Raw genomic sequence first — 17,149 nt, 5'->3', positions numbered from 1 at the left:
GGTTATTGGGGCTTAATTCCACCGGCATTGAAACCGAACAAGGGACAAATAGCGATGAGCTAATTTTTAGGCAAATATTGGCAATGGAATTTGCAACGCTTGTTTAAGGTTTACAAAAGTTGTGATAAGGTTGCAATCATTCTTATTATCGCAGACTAAATAATTTTATTTGTAAAAAAACGAATTTTATGACTAACGTTACAGGAATAAATAAAATCGAAAAAATATAAACCAGGTTGAACACTTTATCATTGTGTATCCATTAGATGTGGGTTATTCAATTAAGTTAAGCTAGAAACGTATGTGAGATGTAACTGGCTAGTGAGTAATAGGAGTAAAATTGTAATTACGCGATCATATTTCTCATGTTGTTTCAAGTAAAAAAAGATAAAACAAACACGTTCTTAACTACACACTTTCTACATTAAAGGTTATACAATAAACTCGGTAATTCCATCAGAAAATAAAGTTTCTACAACGGTACGTATCACGATTTTTATAAAAAAGGTACATTAAATTACACATATAAATAAAAAACAATCATAACAATAACGGCAGTGTTTGGAATTGCTGGCTTATCAGCTATTAGACTTCGTTCACACGAGCGCGTTTTTGAACGCAACTCCTTTTTAGGAATTTGAATGTTCAAACACGCTATGCTACTGCTCAAAAAATTTTAGACTCTTTGATACACAAGTGGGCCATCTATCACTGAACTTGATACTTGACGTTGCTACCAAGGATACATCGATTAGAAGGGCTGGAGCACCGGAAGGGAGACTCGCAATGATACTAAGGGTTTCTAGATCTAACGCCATGACGTTCTGATATATTTCATACACGGCACGCGAATGCTATTTATAGGTATCTTTGTAAGCCGTTATTTTAGCACTCATGCGTATGACTACGTCGAAATTCATACGATTTATTTACTAGAGGTAACCGCACCGTCCGAAAAATAGACTAGAAAGTGTTCCGTTTGGAAAATCTTGGCAGTCTTTTAAGTATACACTAAAAAATGTTTTATTTTGATCGGCGGCAAACGTAGCCTTAATGAGTAACTTTTCTTTACCCTCCAGCAATAGGTCTTACTATTATATTTATTTTTTATAGCAGAAGAAACTTCGTTTTTCCTCTTCTTTTTCGATGCTGGGTTTTGTATCAACGGATGATCATTTTATGGCATTGTTATGAAAACTGAAATCGAAACGTTCTTCGAAACCTGGAAGATTATATAGCCCCAATAAAATAATTCTGTTGTGGTAAAGTTAAGATGTTTACAGTTGAACAAATTCAGGATTGTAAATAATGTGATGCGTGCTTTTGCCCCCTTATCGTTTCGTTCAGGGTTGGATTTAAGACTCTTTTGTAACATGGCAAACAGCAACTTTCTCGAATGTGGTTATTATTTTTATGTGAGGTTTGGCAATAGTTACCCAAATTTATGGAATGTACTATTACCTTTCCCCATAACAAAAGTGGAATTCCATTTAATCCGGCTCTGCTGAGTTTAACAGAAATGTTTGGAGCATGATTTATTTATTACCTGCCCGGGAGTCTCCCCACGGATGGCACAAGAAAAATATGTATTAAATATTTTCGGCTCAAAATTCAGGCAATAAAACTTAAAATTGTCCTCGACTACATAAAAAGAGGTAATAATTAACCCATAAAATTTGGATTCCTAAAATACATTAAATACAAAATTTCACAACAATCAGTCAGATTAGAGAAGACGACAGACAGACGGAAAAGGGACACATATTTTTTCGTGCTCTAGGAATTATAAAACGTCGAGCAAACATGAAAGTGGCCGTTCGCCAGATGAACCCTATTACAATAGTAAAAATCAGACCATCCTGATACGTTGCACGAGTGAACCAAACGCTCTCCAAAAGCTGACATCGTTCCTATAGAAAATACTTGTAGGTAGCCAATCTAATCACAAGAAAATAAAGCTTTCAAAATATTTTTCCTGCTGTTTTTGTTTGTTCTTTTATTAATATATGTATTATTGACATTTCATTAGGTATTTCGTATTTTGTATAGTATTTTTACTTCCCGAGCGTAAGCTATGGAAGTACTGTATTCAAATCCATCGGGAGACTGGCTATTTTCGTATTTTCGCGACGTTTCAGAGTACGAAAAAATTTCCGCCGTTTGTGTCGATTTTTATTAGACAATCTCTGGAACTACCGGACCGATTGTTGTTAAATTTTATATTTTGTATTAGGAATGTCGTGTAGATAGTAAAATTAAATGTTTTTAAATTTTACAAAATAATAATAATAATTTATGAATCCGTGTTGAATTTTGATTCTAGATATCGAGATTTTTGGAAGAAAAATTAAAACTGTATAACAATCTTTGCAATTTCGCAAATTAAAGATATTTCAATATTGGGATTTTTCAGTTTTTTTATTTGATTTTTGAATTTTTCAGTCTTTCGATTCTTAGGTTTCTCGATTTATTGAGATTTCGATGTTTCAGTTTTTCGACTGTTCAATTTTTCGATTTTTTTTCAAGTTTAAATTTTTCAATTATTAATTTTTCGATTTGAGGCTACTTCGAGTTCTCAATTTTTTGACTTTTCGATTTCTCGGTGTTTCAATTTTTTGATCTGGTTTTTCAAGTTTTTTATTCTCCAATTTTTCGAGGTTTCGATTTTAACATTTTTTGATGTCCCGATTTTTCGACATTTGAATTTTGGGATTTTTCAATTTCTTCATTCTTCAATTTTTTGATTTTTTAAATTCCAGATTTTTCGGTTTCTCGATTTTTTTTTTAATTTTCAGTCTTTCAATTTTTCAGTGTTTTTAAATTTCACATTTTCTATTTTCCCATTTTTCAATTTTACGACTTTTTGATGATTCGATTTCTCGATTATTAATTTTTTTAATATTTCGATTTTTCGAATTTTCGATTTCTCATCTCGGATGTTCGATTTTAAAAAATTTTCGACTTTCAATTTCTCAATTTGGGGCTATTTCGATTTCTTAATTTTTCGACTTCTTGACTTTTCGATTTCCCGGTGTTTCAATTTTTCCATGTTTCAATTTTTGCATTTTTTTGACTTCCCGTTTTTTCGACATTTCAGAATTTTTGATTGTTCAATTTTTTCAGTTTTTCGATTCTTAGATTTCTCGATTTATCGTGATTTCAATGTTTCGATTTTTCGACTGTTCAGTTGTTCAATTTTTTCAAGTTTAAATTTTTCGGTTTTTAATTTTTCGATTTGGGGCTATTTCAAATTCTCAATTTTTCGACTTCTCGACTTTTCGATTTCTCGATGTTTCAATTTTTCGATTTCCCAATTTTTCGACATTTTCAACTTTGGGATTTTACAATTTCTTCATTCTTCAATTTTCTGATTTTTTAATTTTTAGATTTTTCAATTTCTTCAGTCTTTTTTCAAATTTCACAATTTTTCGATATTTCGATTTTTACATTTTTTGAATTCCCGATTTTTGAAGATTTCAGTCTTGGGATTTTACAGTTTTTTGATTAAGTTTTTCGGTTTTTTAAATTCTAGATTTTGCAATTTTTCGATTTTCATTATTCAGTTTTGTTATTTTTCCGTTTTTCGATTCTTAGATTTTCCGATTTATCGAGATTTGGAAGTTTCAACTTTTCGACTGTTCAATTGTCCAATTTTTTCAAGTTTAAATTTTTCGGTTTTTAATTTTTCGATTTGGGGCTATTTCGAATTCTCAATTTTTCGACTTCTCGACTTTTCGATTTCTCGATGTTTCAATTTTTCAACTTTTCAATTCTCCAATTTTTCCATTTTTACATTTTTTGATTTCCCGATTTTTCGACATTTTCAACTTTGGGATTTTACAATTTCTTCAGTTTTTTTTTAAATTTCACATTTTGTATATTCTCACTTTTCAATTTTACGATTTTTTTGATGTTTCGATTTCTCGATTTTTATTTTTTTTAATATTTGGATTTTTTAATGTTTCGATGTCTCGTTTTTTAATGTTTTTAATATGTATTTCAATTTTTCGAATTTTAGAATTCTCGTCATCTCGGATTTTCGATTTTTAAACTTTTTCGACTTTCAAATTTTCATTTTTCGATTTGGGGCTATTTCGAATTCTCAATTTTTCGACTTCTCGACTTTTCGATTTCTGGGTGTTTCAATTTTCCGATTTTTCGATCTCAATTTTTCAACTTTTTAAATCTCCAATTTTTCGATGTTTCGATTTTTACATTTTTTGATTTCCCGACTTTTCGACACTTTCAACTTTGGGATTTTTCAATTTCTTCATTCTTCAATTTTTCGATTTTTTAAATTCTAGATTTTTCGGTTTCTCGATTTTTTTTTGAATTTTCAGTCTTTCGATTTTTCAAATTTTCAGTTTTTTGAAATTTCACATTTTTCAGTTTTACGATTTTTTGATGTCTCGATTTCTCGTTTTTTAATTTTTTTAATAATATGTATTTCGATTTTTCGAATTTTCAATTTCTCGTCATCTCGGATTTTCGACTGTCAAAATTTTTCGACTCTGAAAATATTCTCAATTTTTTGATTTGGGGCTATTTCAATTTCTCAATTTTTCGACTTCTCGGTTTTTCGTTTTCCAGGTGTTTCAATTTTTCCATGTTTCAATTTTTACATTTTTTGATTTCCCGATTTTTCGACATTTCAATTTTGGGATTTTTCCGATTCTTGATTCTTCAAATTCTTCACTTTTCTAAATTCTAGATTTTTCGATTTCTCGATTTTCAATTTTTCGATTACTCGATTTTTGGATTCATCGAGATTTCGATGTTTCGATTTTTCGACTGTTCAATTGTTCAATTTTTTTCAAGTTCAAATTTTTCAGTTTTTAATTTTTCCATTTGTGGATACTTCGATTTCTCAATTTTTCAATTTCTCGACTGTTCGATTTCTGGGTGATTCAATTTTTTTATGTTTCCATTTTTACATTTTTCGATTTTTCAATTTTTCAGTTTTTTAAATTTCACATTTTCGGTTCTTTCATTTTTCTATTTTACAATTTCTTTTAGATTCGATTTCTCGATTTTTACTTTTTTAATATTTCGATTTCAATTTTTCGACTTTTCGACTTTCGATTTTTTTTCAATTTCTGTTCTTTTAATTTTTCGAAATTTTAAATTTTAGATTTTTCGAATTTTTGATGTTTCGAATGCTCGATTAGTCGATTTTTGGATATTTCAGTTTTGGAATTTTTTCAGTTTTTCGAATCTTCGGTTTCTCAATTTATTGAGATTTCGATGTTTCGATTTTTCGACTGTTCAATTTTTCAATTTTTTTCAAGTTTAAATTTTTCAGTCTTCGATTGGGGCTATTTCGATTTCTCAATTTTTCGACTTCTCGACTTTTCGATTTCTCGGTGTTTCAACTTTTCAATTTTCTAGTTCTTAAATGTTTCGATTTTTACATTTTTTGATTTCGCGATTTTTCGATTTTTTAAATTCTAGATTTTGCAATTTTTCGATTTTCAAGTTTTCAGTTATTTTAAATTTCTCGATTTTTAATTTTTGTAACATTTCGAATTTTCGATTTCTCGACATTTCGGTTTTTCGATTTTTAAAAGTTTTTGACTTTTCGACTTTCGATTTCTCAATTAAAATGTTGAAATTTCAATTTTGGGAATTTTTTAATTTTAGATTTTTCGAATTTCTGCTGTTTCGAATGCTCGATCATTCGATTTTTCAATTTCCCGGTTTTTAAAATTTTTCATTTTTCGATTTCCACGTCCCCTTGGAATTTGCGCCCTTTGAAAAAAAAACGGGGTTTGTTGCGAGGGAAGTTGTTACCTGGATTTAAACAAATTAAAAAAAAATGCATCTGCGTCATACCTACTACAATTTTTTATGAAAAAAAAAAAACTATATTTTTGTAGACAATTTTAAATCATAAACATTTTTATTTAGAGATTTCTTTAAGAATGTTTGGATTTCAATCTTTGGAAATTTTTAGTGCACTACGCAGAATGATTCATCAAAGTTCTCTGCCAAAAATGCATGGTAGCTCAATTTTGTCTGCTATTTTTGCTAGTTGTTATGAATTAGAACACAAATAATTCCAAGATTTACGCACTTAAATGATTTTAAATCGCAACCATCAACATTTTTACTTTCCAAGGGTAACCTAAAGAAGTAAGGTAAGAAATAATCTACTCCTATACATGTGCTTTATGAATCCGCCTTATTTTTGTTTATTATTATTATTATTATAAAAACACAGGCACAACCTTGAGCGTTAATCGAGCTCTATCATCAGTGGAGAAGTGCAAACTGATAAGTCAACGCGTTTTCGTAACATAACGCAATCAAATCAAAGTCAGTGGCGGGGTACGGGTTATTAGTTACATAAGATCAGTTTTAAATATTCCAATACAAACAACCTTTGTGGTACCTGTGGCTTATAAATCCAGCTTTATTTTTAAAATAACAAACAAGGTTTGTCGAAAAAATCAAGAAAAGTTAACAAATTTCAATCTTGTGAAACTATGTATATAGGGCACCGTTTCCCGTACTTTTGCAAATGTGAATCAAGTACAAAGGTATCACATAAACACAGAAAACTACTTTTGCTTTACTCCAACCACACTTTCTCCACGTTCACTGCGTTTCCGTTCATGTTTATCTATCTTCACGACATGGTTTCGATTTTCCTTTTGACCATCTTTATAATTTACTGCAGATAACAGCCAACTATCGCACATACCAGACACAAACACGTTATATTTCTCGTTAAATTCAGCATCATGGTGCCGCAAACACAAAACACCCATTAATTCCACCATCGGCAATCACCTACGACAATCATGCACAAAAGCCTATCGATTTTTACGATACCTCCCAAACGTCAGACCTTATCGCAATTCGCCAAATCCGTGACGCAAATGAACAAAGACCCACTTCACCACGCGGTAAACAACCAATCCATTTTCCCTTGTTAATTTTTGCGAAAAATATTTCAGACTTTCGCATTTAACAAGACAGAGAAGAGAGCGAAAAAGAGAAAGACAAGATATGACTCAACCGAATTTCAAAAGACCAAAATGGCCCTGCGACGTCATCGACTTTCCCAACCTTTTCCCAATGACAAACGAACGTTGGCCGGCGTCCGCCTCTAAATATAGAGGCGGCTGTGGTGGCAGAACCACATCCAGCGCTCCGCGAACCGAGTGTATTGTGCTGTACGACGTTTCGACGGCGGGACGTTTCGATCGTGTCGGCATCCGCAGTGTGGGCCGATGACTCATCGCTGATCGACGAGATCGCGTTGGCCGAGAGCACAGCCACCCTTGATCTTCCAGCTCGCCGACGGCTAGACCGTGGTGGAGTGGCGCGGAAATCCGACGTCGAAAGGAAAAGTTTATTTATTCACACGCCACCTTCGCGTTTGCGGTGTCAATGCATCCCCACCGACAATTTGATGACGTTAACCCAAAATTTTGCATGGTAAATGCTATTTAAATTTTATAAAATAACATATAGACCGTAATAGGTAATCAAAATTTACCGAAATTTTTCTTACGTTCTTCTGCGAGACTTTTCGGAAAAGTGAAAACCCACGCGCGACTTATCTCCACAATGTAATCGAGAAAATGTTTGAAGCTGCGGCTGTTTATATTTGGGCCACAATGTGGGTGTTTATGGACGGCATCGCAAAACAAATTCCTTTCTTAATTGCATTTTTAAATTCGTTTTTTTGGACTAATCCGTCCCACCTGAATTCACTAATAAATTATCTGATTATGCGACTCCGATGTGTTATGTAGAGCGGGCATAAATCATTCGTTTACGCGCATTAATGTTGATTGGCTCGTTTTAATAATTGAGACATAATAAAAATAGCGAAATTGCTGGATGGCCCGATTCTTTATTTATTGGTGGCTTTTAGACTATCGATTTGAGCGGAATTAAGCTCTAACGAATTGCGAAACAGATGGCTACCAGAAATAAACACCGGCTAATAATTTATATTCAGGGAAAGGTTTGGTCACGATTTGAATTTCCCGAAATATTCTTCGTTTGTGGAAGTTTTCCCGGTTCGAATAGGATACACGGAGGTCGGATCTACCCGCATATTTTCAGAGTGGGGAAAATTATGGGGGATTTTAACGATTAATGTTTCGTAGTCGACATTAATATGCAAAAGATTCCAAGAAGGGGTCAAATTTTCCCTCTGGAGAAATCCCCGGTTTGCATGATTTACTAGTCGGTTATTTATTTCCTAAAGTACGAACCATTAATATTCCCTTTTTCCATTTCCAAAACGAAAAAATTGAAATTAGTGTGTAATTAGCGTAACAACTTGAAATGACGTCATCAACTTTCCAAAGGGATGACTAACAGAAATTTTGAAATTCGTACAATAAAAAAAGAAAAGTCAAAAAACGCGTTACGGTTAGTTCCCTGAAAACCAATTATTTAAAAATTATAAGATGATTCAAAGTTATGAGTAATAGTGACAAGTTCTTTCTATGTTGGTTCACAATAACCGCCGACCGAGCTCAATGTTCTTGTTTCAGGTCTCCTTTGTTGGTCTAGATGCCATGTCAAGACTCCTAATTATTGATTCCTACTGAGTTCTATACTAAATTCTACGAATATTTTGAATAAAATGATTAATTCTAAAATTGTTCGTAGCTCCCGCATTAGAAATGAAAATTCCAGAGTGTAAAGCATGCGACTCATGGTAGAAAAACACTAATTAACTTTAATAAAACTAATTACGTGCTTATAATGTACTGACGTAGCCGTATTAATATTTAACTCACGCAATTAAAGAAACATGAAAAATATAATAAATAGAAGAAAAAATATTCTATGTATATTGCAAATATTTAAAGCGTGCTATTATTAAAATTTGAATAGTTTTGAATTTATTTATAATTTTCAATAAAACTGGAGTAACACTATGGAAGTAGGTAAAACAGGAATTGCGTCATTTTGTGTTTGACGCAGGTCTCGCCGATGAATTGCACATGCATTTTAAATTAAAAAAAAATAGTTTGAAGGTTATTTTGACGGAACTCCGAAAAGCTGAAAAAAGAAAGATCGAGAGCAATTGAAACATCAAAAAATAAAAAATATCGAAAAATTGAAAAATTCCCAAAATGAAAATGTTGAAAAATTGAGAAATAGAAAAATTCCAAAACTGAAATGACGAAAAAATTGAAAAACCGAAAAGTTAAAAATTAAAAAGAAATCGAAAACTTGAAAAATCGAGAAATTGAACACTGAAAACATTGAACCATCGAAATCACGATAGACCGAGAAGTCGAAACACTGAAAAATCGAAAAATCAAACATTTTAAGAATTGAATAATTAAAATATAGAAAAATTGAAAAATCGAAAAATTTAAAAACTGAAAAATTGAGAAATTGAAAAATTCCAAAAATTGAAATGAGGAAAAATTGGCAAATTGAAACATCAAAAAATACAAAAACTCAAACATCGAGAAATCGAAAAGCTGAGAAGCCGAAAAATCGAAAAATTGAGAAATCGCAACCAAAATTAAAAAATCCAAGTTAAAAATTAAAATACTCGATAAATCGAAAAATTGAAAATTCCAAAAATCGAGAACGTGAGCAATCAAGAAATCGAAAAATTTAAAAATCGAAAACCTGAAAATTCAAAAATTTTAAAAATTGAAAATTTGAAATATCGAAAAATTTAAAAATCAAGAAATCAAAACATCAAAAAATCGGAAAATAGAAAAATTATTATAGAATCGAAATATTGAAAAATTCCAAAGTTGAAATAAAAAATCCCAAAACTGAAACATCGAAAAATTTAATAATCGAAACATTGAAAAATCGAAAAACTAAAAATTCGAGAAATCGAATAACTGAAAAATAACGAAAAATTGAAGAATCGAAATACTGAAAAATCCAAAACTAAAACAATGAAAAATTTAAAAATCCAAAATTTAAGAATCGTAAAATTGAAAAATCGAAAAACTAAAAAAGCTAGAAATCGAAATATGTAGTAAAGAAGAAAACTGAAAGATGAAAAATTGAAATAAGAACGAAAAATTGAAGAATCGAAATATTGAAAAATCCAAAACTAAAACATTGAAAAATTGAGAAATCGAAAAATCGAAAAGTCACAAAAACGAAAAATTGTAGAAACTAAATATTGAAAAGTTCCAAAGTTGAAATCTCGAAAAATTAAAAAATCCCACAACTGAACATCGAAAAATTGAAAAATCTAAAATTTGAGAATCGAAAAATCGTAGATTCGAAATATTGAAGAATTCCACATTTGAAAGATGAAAAATTGAAAAAAAAATGACAAATTCAACAAACGAAATATTGAAAAATCCAAAACCGAAACATTGAAAAATTGAAAAATCGAAAATCGTTGAATTGAAATATGTATTGAAGAATCCCAAAATTGAAAGCTGAAAAATTAAAAAAAGGGCGAAAAGTTGAAGAATCGAAATATTGAAAAATCCAAAACTAAAACATCGAAAAATTGAGAAATCGAAAAATCGAAGTCAAAAAATCGAAAACTTAAAAAAATCGAAAAATCTAAAATTCGAAAATCAAAAAATCAAAAGACTGAAAAATCCCAAAGTGAAATAACGAAACATTGAAAAATGGTAGAAAAATTGAAGAACAGAAAAATGAAAAATCCCAAAACTGAAACATCGAAAAATTCAGAAATCGAAAAAGTAAAGTCGAGAAATTGAAAAATTGAAAAATCAGAAAATTTAAATTGAAAAATTGAAGAACAAAAAAACAAAAAAAAAATCCAAAACTGAAATACCAAAAAACTGAGAAGTCGAAAGTTGAAAAATCGAAAAATCGAGAAATGGAAAAGCCGAAAAATTGAAAAATTATAGAATCGAATTATTGAAAAATTCCAAAGTTAAAATCTCGAAAAATTAAAGAATTCCAAAATTGAAACATTGAAAAATTGAAAAATCTAAAATTTAGGAATCAAAAAATTGAAAAATCGAGAAATGATAGAATCGAAATACTGAAGAATCCCAAATTTGAAAGATGAAAAATTGAAAAAACAACCAAAAATTGAAGAATAGAAATATTGTAAATTCCAAAACCAAGACATCGAAAAATTGAGAAATCGAAAAATTGAAGATTTAAAATATCGGGAAATAAAAAATCGAAAAGTCGCAAAAATCAAAAATTTTAGAATCGAAATATTGAAAAATACGAAGTTGAAATCTCGAAAAATTAAAAAATCCCAAAACTGAAACACCGAAAAATTAAAAAATCGGTAAATCGTAAAATCGAAATATTGAAGAATCCCAAATTTGAACGATAAAAAATTGAAAAAACAACGAAAAATTAGTGAATTCAAAACTAAAACATCGAATAATTGAGAAATTGAAAAATTCAAATCAAAAAATCGAAAATTTTAAAAATCGGGAAATAGAAAAATCGAAAAATCGCAAAAACGAAAAATTGTAGAATCAAAATATTGAAAAATTCCAAAGTTGAAATTTCGAAAAATTAAAAAATCCCAAAACTGAAACATCGAAACATTGAAAAATCTAAAATTTAGGAATGGAAAAATCGAGAAATCGAAAAATCGTAGAATCGAAATAGTGAAGAATCCTCAAATTGAAAGAAAAATTGAATAAAAAAAAACGAAAAATTGAGAAAAATGGAAGGCAAAAAATCGAAAATTTAAAAAATCCCAAAACTGAAAGAGTCAAAAAATTGAAAAATCGAAAAACAAAAAAATCGAGAAATCGAAAAATCGTAGAATCGAAATATGTATTGAAAAATTCCAAAATTGAAGTCTCGAAAAATTGAAAAATCTGAAAACTAAAACATCGAAAAATGGAAAAATCTAAAATTTAAGAAGCGAAAAATTGAAAAATTCAACACCAAATCATCGAAAAATTGAGAAATCGAAGTTAAAAAATCGAAAATTTTAAAAAATTGAAAAATCTAAAATTCGAAAATCGAAAAATCAAAAGACTGAAAAATTCCAAGGAGAAATATCGAAAAATGGTAGAAAAAGTGAAGAACAGAAAAATGAAAAATCCCAAAACTGAAACATCGAAAAATTCAAAAATCGAAAAATTGAAAAGTGGAGAAATTGAAAAACTGAAAAATCAGAAAATTGAAAAACTAAAAAAATTCCAAAATTGAAATACCAAAAAATTGAGAAGTCGAAAGTTGAAAAATCGAGAAACTGAAAAACCGAATAATCAAAAACTTGTAGAATCGAATTATTAAAAAATTACAAAGTTGAAATCTCGAAAAATTGAAAAATCTAAAATTTAGAAATCGAAAAAAGAACGATAAATTGGAGAATCGAAATATTGAAATATTCAAAACTAAAACATCGAAAAATCGAATTTAAAAAATCGGGAAATGCAAAAATCGAAAAGTCGCAAAAACGAAAAATTGTAGAATCGAATTATTGAAAAATTCCAAAGTTGAAATCTCGAAAAATTAAAAAATTCCCAACTGAAAACTAAAAAATCATAGAATCGAAATATTGAAGAATCCCAAAATTGAAAGATGAAAAATTGACGAAAGAGGAATAATTGAAGAATCGAAGTCAAAAATCGAAAATTAAAAAAACCGGAAAATCTAAAATTCGAAATTCGAAAAATCGAATGACTGAAAAATCTTAAAATGAAATATCAAACAATTGAAAAATGGTAGAAAAATTGAAGAATAGAAAAATGAAAAATTCCAAAACTGAAACTTCGAAAAATTCAGAAATCGAAAAATTGGAAAGTCGAGAAATTGAAAAATCAGAAAATTCAAAAATTCAAGAATATAAAAAAAACTAAAACAAATCGAAAACTGAAATACCAAAAAATTGAGAAGTCGAAAGTTGAAAAATCGAGAAATTGAAAAACCCAATAATAAAATTTATAGAATGAAATTATTGAAAAATTAAAAAATCCCAAAACTGAATGAAACATACAAAAATTGAAAAATTTAAAATTTAAGAATTGAAAAATCGTAGAATCGAAATATTGGAGACTCTCAAATTTTAAAGGTGAAAAATTGAAAAAACAGAAAAATTGAGAAATTGAAAAATCGAAGTTAAAAAATCGAAAATTTAAAAAAATCGAAAATTTAAAAAAATCGAAAAATCTAAAATTCGATAATCGAAAAACTGGAAAATCAAAAAACTAAATAATACAGAAATGGAAAAATCGAAAGACAGAAAAATTCTAAAATGAAACATCGAAATTCGAAAAATTCCAAAACTGAAACATCGAAAAATTGAAAAATAAGAAGACTGAAAACTGAAACACGGAAAAACTGAGAAGTCGAAAGTTGAAAAGTCGAGAAATTGAAAAGCCGAAAAATTGTTATATTTACAATTTCGATTTTTTCCAAAAATCTCGATATCTAGAATAAAAATTTGAAACGGATTCATAAATCACAAGTTCAGGACTATGTTACTTTTAACATTTTAATAACATTTATTTGACAAAATTGAACAGACAAATTTTCCTAACATACGTACAAAACTTGAAAACAAAGTAAAAGTCTCAACACACAGCAGACAGACAGACAGACGGAAACGGGAGACCTTTTCGTACTTGAAGCGTCGAGATTACAAGACTTCCTTAGCTTACACTCGGGAAGTAAAAAATGTGTCATAAATTTGTGTTACGGCAATTGCAATGCGCATTGTTTGTATTTTTATTAGTAACTTCAGCGTTGTCACACTTAACTGAGTCATTATAATTACATCTACCTAAATCTCATGGCACATTACTGTTGTATACAATTTTGTACCTAAAGTCGTCTTTCATACGTTTTTCATCAAAATGCACTACATTAATTAAACCTTTTTATGTTTCTACTTCATAAAAATTCATTATCAGTAAAAATGAACCACATAAATTACATTTTCAAATAAAGTTGATTGTTTTGTTGCTGTTTTAATCAGCGATAAATTAAAAAAATATCTCCCCATTATTTTACCTGTAAATACGAATCACCTGTCACGTTGTCGACTTCTAAGAATAGAAAATAAGATAACATAAAAATAATATGACTCATACCAGGAAACAGAATACAGAAAATACGAAAAAACAAACTAAAATTTATGGAACTGATAAAATATATAGTGTAAACAATGCACGCAGCTTGAATCACGTTGCGAAATATGTAAAAATCGTGCGTACAACAATTTTGAAAAATTTGTCCGAATGTGATCAAACTTAACAATTAAAAATTCAAAATTCGTTGTACGTATTTTCATGAGTGTTAACCAATGCAAGACAAAATTTAATTAGGTTCGTTTACCTCCTGCACGGTCCAACGTAGCAAGATTATATTTCGTGAAGCATTTTACGGTCTATTTGATAAACAATATTTCAATGTAGTGTAACAAAAATATTTTTTTTTGTGTCATTGTTTAATTTTATTATCTCAGTGTGTGGAGGCTGTTTGTGTTCAAAATTACGATGAGCTATGGAAAATTATTGCGGCATTATTTCTGAGAAAACCACATTTATGATTAACAAATAAAGTACGCACATATTTAAACAACTAAGAAATCTGTAATTTGGTTTTTGTAAGATTTTAACAATGTCTAATTTCGAGTTTTTCGGGATCCCAAAGCTCGTAGAAGATTGTAAAACGATAAGCGAAATGTGTCTATTGTTTGAACGAGATAAAATAATGCAAGAAAATAATCATAAACCGGAGCAACGATTTTTTCTGGACATCTTATTCCTCTTATTTCGATTCTCCTAAGGTCATCTACATCGACGGCAAACATTTTGGCGGGCGCTGATGAGATTTACGTAAAACATCAACACAGCATAAACAAGCCGTAGTTAGAATTACGTTGTTGACTGTTTCGCATCATTAAAGTTAATTGCAATTGTGACTTCTATGGTAAAAACAAGTTTTTTATCAGACACCAATTTCCCGATTAGCATAAAACCATATCAAAGCTTTATTGTCTTGTTCATCGTAATTTATTTGCATGCGTTTATCAAAATATTTCGGAGCAGACGACCTCACGCATTTTTATTAATACAGCTTCAGATATCTAATGCAAAAGTGTCAATCTACTTTTAGACATTACCTCATACCTACGTCCATTAACGTGAGAATAAATTGAAAGTTATCTTTAATTTTAAATGGATATAAATGACTCCGTAGATTTGCCACAAGATAATTAAAAATAATTGCCAATTGATGTTGAAAGGAATCACACAAATCTTCATTAGCAACAATGAAATGTCGAGAGAATTGCCCCCCTGATCGCTGTACACTGTCAAGTCCGTAAATTTACGAAACCGTAGAAACTGAAAGGAAAAATCTTTCTTCTGATTGAAACTGTCCGACTCTGTCGCATTCATTGACATTAATGGCATTATTATTAGGAAACGTGGGAAAATTTATTATAAATAATACCGCTACAATTACGCCCAGAGACAATCCGCGTTTGAAGGACGAATGCAAGGATAAAACAGACACTCACTTCCGGTCGAAGCTGCAAGACACAGGATCAACTCCTCAAGGATCACTCGCACAAACACTCTCTGAAAATCCAATTATTTACGCACTCACGCACAGCATCTGCACACCTTCGCCTCCACGAGTCAACTGAAATAAAACATCCAAACGAAAATATTTGCGGTCTGTTGTCGGCGCTCTTAACGCTGAACATTTCAGCCATCCCAACACTTTTAAGCCGGGATTCTCTGGCTGACAACAACATGAACAAAGGGGAAGGATCAAGGGAAAATCTATCGACATTTTTCAAGGATTTCGCTCACGCACACGCACGCATTCGCATTCCGTGCGTGTTGGCTCGACTTAGTGAAGCCCCTGGGGTCAGCCTCCGACTTTTTGAGTGAAGACGCCCCACGCACAAATAAAAATCAAAAACTAACCTTCAAAACGAATCGATGAGAAGCGGCTTGTGCTCGCACTTGTGGAGAGGAAATTCGCACTTGAGTTCAATAAACTGATAAGTCTGTCGTGACGGTTTCGCGTTTTTACGATTTTTCACATTCTGGTTGTGTTATTTGTGTTTTTGACGCGAACGGTTGCACCCCGTAAACGTCAAACTGGCGACTGACATTTCGAAGCGTGAAGCGGCCTCTGGTGGCGGGATTGAGAGAGGGGCCACAGGGGCGGAGCTAAGGTTTAAATCGGTGGGATACACTGGTGGACACAAATTTCGACCAATTAGGTGGTTGGACCACGTTTACAACAACACTGCATGGAATTAGAATGTCAATTATTAATTAGTTGGGTAATTGAATTCATATCAAGAAAGTAAATCAAACTGAATATCAAATTAAATTATGCTTTAAATTATTTAAACTCCACATTATGAGCGAAATATATCACTGTCATTTAAGGTGGATCATGGCCAAACTGATAACAAGAGGCAGATAGGACCATCTGAAAATCGGGCGCCGGTGCCCGAATCCAAGTTTTATACAGTTTTAAATGAAGTAAAATTTAGGTCCTTCAAACCCTGGTCTAAATTTTTCCCGTACTGGTTCTTCGACATTCTGTCAAAATACTTCAAAAACTAAACACACGGAGTCCTCGAGAGTCTTTCAAATTACTTCAAAAGCAGATAAGGGATCTCCAAGATTCTTCCGAACTACTTCAAAAACAAAACAAAAGGGGTCCCCGAGATTCTTTCAAATTACTTCAAAAACAAGACACAAGGCGTCTCCGAGATTCTTTCAAACTACTTTAAAAACAAAACACACGGGTCCCCGAGATTCCTCCACATTACTTCAAAAACTATTTTCATATTCAGAATTACATAACGCCTCAACAGCATGGTTTTATGAGTAAACGCTCCACTGAAACAAATCTCACATGTTTTTCACAATTTCTTTCAGAGGCACTTGACAATCAGTCCCAAGTTGACACTGTTTACACAGACTTTGCAAAGGCCTTCGACCGAATTGATCACAGGTTATTATTGTTAAAGTTAGAATCGTACGGTTTTTCTGGTAAACTTTTGGAACTTATAAGATCATACTTAAGTGATAGATTGCAATACGTTTTTTACAATGGTTTTTCATCATTCTTCTTTAAGGCAGTATCCGGTGTTCCCCAGGGCTCCAATCTTGGGCCCCTACTTTTTTCTGTTTTTATCAATGATCTCCCTGATTCACTGAATTGTCACATTCTATTATATGCAGATGATGCTAAGCTTTTTTGT

At 30.9% G+C, this 17,149-nt stretch overlaps 1 protein-coding gene across 11 annotated transcripts in view; it reads right to left on the bottom strand.

Annotated features, from left to right (window-relative positions):
• Positions 1 to 16,045, bottom strand: part of LOC135127866 (F-actin-monooxygenase Mical) — a 150,079-nt gene extending 134,034 nt beyond the window's left edge. For 10 of the 11 annotated variants that reach the window (XR_010280291.1, XM_064054522.1, XM_064054524.1 and 7 more), the window contains exon 1: positions 15,852 to 16,045. The gene's annotated coding sequence lies outside the window, so the exon portion shown is untranslated. Of the gene's footprint in view, positions 1 to 15,436; positions 15,569 to 15,851 lie in introns of those variants that run through there. The other variant, XM_064054518.1, reaches the window with a different exon arrangement.
• Positions 16,046 to 17,149: the final 1,104 nt, after the last annotated feature.

Source organism: Zophobas morio, unplaced genomic scaffold (genome assembly GCF_036711695.1).
Source record: "Zophobas morio isolate AGI-343-1 ecotype UQ-CSIRO unplaced genomic scaffold, CSIRO_AGI_Zmor_V1 ptg000012l, whole genome shotgun sequence".
In the NCBI taxonomy this organism is placed as follows: domain Eukaryota; kingdom Metazoa; phylum Arthropoda; class Insecta; order Coleoptera; family Tenebrionidae; genus Zophobas; species Zophobas morio.
The sequence above is the reverse complement of the archived record's forward strand: the minus strand, read 5'-3'. Positions and strand labels throughout refer to the sequence as shown.